The sequence below is a fragment of the Spinacia oleracea genome, chromosome 1, assembly GCF_020520425.1.
Source record: "Spinacia oleracea cultivar Varoflay chromosome 1, BTI_SOV_V1, whole genome shotgun sequence".
Classification (NCBI taxonomy): Eukaryota; Viridiplantae; Streptophyta; class Magnoliopsida; order Caryophyllales; family Amaranthaceae; genus Spinacia; species Spinacia oleracea.
In genome coordinates, this window is record NC_079487.1 from 45,585,166 (window position 1) to 45,591,125 (window position 5,960).

Genomic DNA, 5,960 nt, shown 5'->3' on the forward strand with positions numbered 1-5,960 from the left:
GAAAATACCCAAATCAGCATGATATAAGGCTACCATTGGGGTAAAGCAATACACACTAAGAGAGAAGCCGCACTAATGATTCTAGTCTTGCAAAAATAAAAATTCGATCTCCCCAACTAACTACCTTGCCAACATTAAGCAAAATGGCGCATGACAAATGAACACCCAAGGGTTAAAATCTAAAGTGTCAACCAACGAAAGTTATGGTCCAATTAGCCTAAGTCTGAGAGTCGCTTGGTCAAGTGTTATAGGCTTACGCCACGTCGTTATTTTGAGTCTAGGCCACCTCCTTGTATTCATACACGGGTTATAATCAGAAAGATTAATGAAAGTTCGAGTCTAAATCACAACTTCCAATTAAATCCCAGAAACTGGAATCTGAAAAGAAGCAAAAAAATTATTTTCGATGTAATTCTTTCGCTAAATTTCAATAAGTAAAAATAACATTTCGAATCTACGCTATTTGCACATTCTAAGAAACGACTAAATACGCTTGCAAAGTAAGACAATTTAAAGGTCCACCCTAGGCCCACTAAAATTAAAGGTCCACTATAGGCCTACCAAACGAGGCTCACTCAGTCTCGCTTCGTGACTCAAAGACCACAACCATCTACCTTTTAGCCCAAATAAAAAAAAATTGAAGGATTTATGTTGGGGAGAAATGCCAAGCAAAAAGAAAAAATAGAAAGAGAAAAGGGAGAGCGAAAAGAGCAAGCCATGAAATACTTAAAAAGAAAGAGAAAAGGAGAGCGGAAAGAGCGAGCCATGGAACACTTATCCCGTACCTCCCAAAGTGCCACATTTACCCAAGTAAACGAAGGAAAAGAATTGAGTCAACCAATCAAAATCATAAAATTCTACGATGTCTACCCTTTCCAATCCTTATGTTCTTAGACGCCTTCGCTCTGGGGCCCCTGTTCAGATCATTTAACCCATCCATGTTCTCGTTGCCATAACCCAAGAAACCATTACCTCGACTCTTGTTCTTGAACTTGTTGTCAACCGCAAACCACGCACGGCCATTGACACGTGCGTCATACCCATTATTTCCAAAGCCCAAACCCATTATTACACCACCATTAGCATAATGACCATATAACTTGTTTGGATACATCTTGTTGATATACCCTTGAGCCGTCCCCATGCTACTCATCGGCCTTAGTTGATGTAAACTCGTGACACTATCTTGAGACTACAAATTGTGAGTCCTAGCAGATATAATCCTCATGCTTGACCAATACCTATACAAATTATCCTATCTCATTCAACCCATCTTTCAAGCCGTCTTGAGTCACGAGTAAATAAAAGAAGGCAAATGAAAAGTACAAAAAGATAATAAATAATAAAAAAGCAAACTTTGCAAAGCGCCTTTAAAAGTTCGTCTAAAAAGAAAAAGAAGCATTTAGCGCACCAAAAAAGATCCGCCCAGAAATAATTTCAGCGCCCACTTTTAACGCCCCAGCCTGGGCGCTGAATCTCTCTGCTTGCTAAAATTTATCTAGAAGTGCTCGTCATTTTATCCGCACATACACAGAACAATAACGAACACTTGAAGGGGTACATCACGTATTCAGATATACGTACCACCAAAAAATACATGTACTCAAAAAAAAAAAAAAAACAAATTTTTGGCTTACGGCAAAGCAGCAGATTAAAATAATAATGAACTTCACTTATCTCATCCTATTTCAAACATTACGGTTCCACCTCAGAACGTACTTGTTTAAAATCAGCATTCTAAGAAACCATTTTCTAGGCTAAGAACTACGCAAGACCTGATTCCAAATTAAATCTATTTAAGGCGGATACGTAGGCAATCCATGATTCGGTCCAACCAATTAGCAAAAATATTAAAGCCTATAGAAAAACAAGAATAAAAAATAGAAGTCCCTTATTGAAATTTAATTACTTGCAACCCAAGTCGAAAGAAAAAATTTAAGTCAAAGGAAGAATCCAAGTCACCAAGATGCCAAAATTAATGAGCACACATCGAAAAATAATAACGGCACGTACCCTTGCCAGAAGAAGCACTCACACTCCTAGGCACTTAGCCAAGACTCAAAAGATCGCTCTGCCTCAATTGAATGGGGGCTAGCGCAAGCGTCCATGACCTCTAAAGTACTCGACTTGACCCTCCCTAAAGCGAACTAACTAACTTAAAGACTTTCTTTCACCACTAGACATAGTCGTTCGCTTAAAGACCTTCTTTCACCACTAGACACAGTCATAATCGCCAACAAGTAGTAAAGGCAGTAAGCTTGCAATAAAGAGCATTGTTCTACGGCGTCGCCCCATCGTTCCTTCGAACTCAGGGCACCCATTCATGGTAATTCAAATGCTTGCGAATCCCCTTTGAAAAAAATCAGACATTGTCAATAGGACTTGGCACTTAACCAAGGCTCACCCTACTCAGACATATGACACGGGCATCTAAAATCGAAATCTAAAAGTATCATTAAAGGGAAGACATAATAGCAGCTGGGGGCTAAAAAATTGAAATGAAAGAGCTAGGGAAAGAACTAAGTATACCTTAACCTTTTGTGCAGACATACACCATCTAAGTCAATTTGAAAACAGTTTATATTCCCGCAATTCTGGAAAAGATGGCCTTAAAAGCCTAAAGCATATGCCAAACGGGCACAAGTATATCTTGACGCCTGCACCCTGGCTTCCAGCAAATCCTTAGACAGCATTCCAAAAATCGTAACAGTATTTTGATTCACTCATGTAATCATGTACGAACCCTTCTATAAGTCAACTTACTTAGGACACCTCGGATTGTACACAGTAGGACTCGGACTTCAAATAATTTTCAAAGACTTCTTCGAACATAATAAAGTGTCGTTAGTTTAGGCTAAGTATGCGTTTATCTCGATGTTGCAAGTGAGTCAAAAATATTTCTAAATATGATTATGGGTAAAGAAATGCACCTAGCTTTTGGTCAAGGCACACTTCAACATGTGACTACCTTGACCATGGCAATGTCGCACAAATACGACATTTACAAGAGAAGTAGCAGATCACTACGCGAACGTACCTCGCACTAAACGAGTCTGGTTCAAACTATTCATGATCCATGTCACCATGAATGCATAAAGACGTATGCAAAGGATTATAGCACCAGGCCAACCCCGTAGCTACAATTGGGGGCTTGAGAAAAACACTCTAAAAATGCTAGAGATGATGATTTTATCGCAAATTCTCGACGCTAATGCTATACACACGTCATAGGGGCACAATCCTAAGCTTTAATCGTGTAAAATGAACCTTAGAATGGCTACAACCCCTCCCGAATTCTAAAGCACTACTTAGAATATATAAAGTCACCCCACTATCAAGGGTAACTGAAAATCGCGAGTCACCAAAACTCCGACCAAACCACTGCACATAACGCTCGCCCTATAAAGCGCCCGTTACACAGTCTACATCGTTCCAAAGCAAAAGTGAAAGAAAAAAAATCAAGGATAAGAACTGTCAAAATATACCCAGAAATCATTTTCAACGCCCAGAGCTGGGCGCCGATATCTTTAACGCCCCAGCCTGGGCGCTGAATCTTTCTGCTTGTCAAATTTTGCCCAGATATAAAAACAAGAAATAAACATCTATGAATCCTCGCATCGAACGAAGTAATAAGCCGTGCAAACCCACGCAGAAGGTGCCATACTTATTCGAGCACCTGAACAAGGCATGATGAAGTACTCCAATGCAAATGATATCCCAACACCTGAAGGAATGTTCTAAGACACGCCGTTAGGCCACACAAGCCTACGCCGCACCATAAGTTCAACCGTCCCACGGTACAAGTCTAAAAAAAAAGAGTGAGGCATATTGCATTAATGCGGGCACGACCAAGAGCAGGAGGGGAAGACTACTTATCGCCCAAATTCAAAATGCAAGCCACACGACTTCTACATTAAGGATTAAAGGTAGCAAAATATTACCTACCACGGAAGGGATAGCTCGCACCTACACGAGCAGGAACCCCAAGGCATCTTTTTCGAAAGAACCTACAAAAATCGTACGCCAAAAGGAAGCATCCCATCATGCATACTTGGGGGCTCCAAGCTACGAAATGACCATAGCAAAATAAAAATTTCGAAGCAAATGTTTGAACGATCAAGAAGGGCACGATGCTTGAGCCCACTTCATGAATGGGCCTGAACCCTATCAAGCTTCTAAGCAAACTATTCAAAATCAGTCATTGCTCAAAAAAATGATGATTCAAGCAAACTGATTAATGGACCGCACACAACGGCCATTCTATGAACGCTCGTTCGCACATACATATCATCATTCTATGTATCGAACATTCACGAACGTACAAGAGGCCGGCTGTGTCATCAAGAAACCTCGCCAGAAATTATTTTTAGCGCCTAGCGCTGGGCGCCGAAATCATTAACGCCCAGGCATGGGCGCCGAAAATGATTCCAGACCCAAAACACAGCTCTGACTTCTATAGGGCCTTGCCATATTTATTCGACTTGAAAATTGCCGATTCCTTTACTGAAAGTCGCACCTCACGGCTTTGTTAAGAGTAGCACACCACTACAAAGATCGCTCGCACTTACGAGCACAATACCAAACACGATCAAGGACATTACAGAATGCGTATCCCCAAGGAACCTCTTTGACAAGAAATGACCGTCAAGCACGAATGCTTGGGGGCTCGAAAGAAAATATATATTATGCAAAGTAAAAACAATATTCCCATACTACGCTGTACGAAGTCCCGTGTTTGGATGTCTCAAAAAATAAAACCAGTTTACGACCTCAAGACAAAGGTCGCCGTTGATACTTATACATAGTCCCCTAATCAAGGACCCAGGTAATGGCAAAATTGAACCGAAAAGACTAGCTCAAAACCATGAAAAGGTGGTGACCACGAGACTATGGTCCATCTAAACACATTGTCAACCCACCTTCAGGTTGCAACTAAATCCGAGCATCCCTCGGAAGAATTCGCTCCTATAAGAATGAATAAGAAAAAGAAATTCTCAAAGAAATCACAAGAACAAATGAAATAGGGACTTGCCCACCTCAATCGGGCAAGATCGCGCCACGAACCGCGCGAGTTCCAAATAGAAAAATGAATTCAGGGATGTCCACCCTTAGCGGACAGGGCTCGCCCACCTTCAGCGGGCGGGGTCTGCGTCACTAGCCGCGCAGATCCTCATTTTACGAAAAATAGAATCTTCAAAAAACACAATGAAACAGGCTCGCCATCTTCAGCCGGCGGGGTCTATGGCGCAAACCACATAGGTCCTTATTTTCAAAAAAAATGAACACAAACAAATTTCAAAATAGATTCGTCCACTTCTATCGGACGGGGTGTCCACCCTTAGCGGAGAGGTTCGCCATCTTTAGCCGGCGGGGTCTACGTCACAAGACGTGTAGGTCCTTATTTTCAAATCTTAAAACAAGATTCGTCCACTTTTTCGGACGGGGCGTCCACCCTTAGCGGACAGGCTCGCCATCTTTAGCCGGCGGGGTCTACGTCACAAGCCGTGTAGGTCCTTATTTTCAAATTTCAAAAACAAGATTCGTCCACTTTTTCGGACGGGGCGTCCAACCTTAGCGGACAGGCTCGCCATCTTTAGCCGGCGGGGTCTACGTCACAAGCCGCGCAGGTCCTTAGTCGCTGCAGCGATAACTTTTTCTGGTTTTTCCTTTTCCAAAAATTAAAAGGATTGGTTTTCCGTTTTTTCCAAAAAAAAGAGCGATGTGCTGGATTTTCCTTCGTTTTATATCTTGTAAAAACAAGGGGGTTTTCTCGTTTAGCTAGCCCTGAAAATGAGAATCTTTAAAAACATTTTTACCTCGTGATTGGGCTTGGCCAGGCCCAATTACACTTTATAGCTTTGATTTCGAAAATATCTGTAGCTACTCCCAATGACAAAGTGAGGGAGTTTCTACGCATCTTTAGATACTTCCAATGACAAAGTGAGGGAGTTTCTATACTA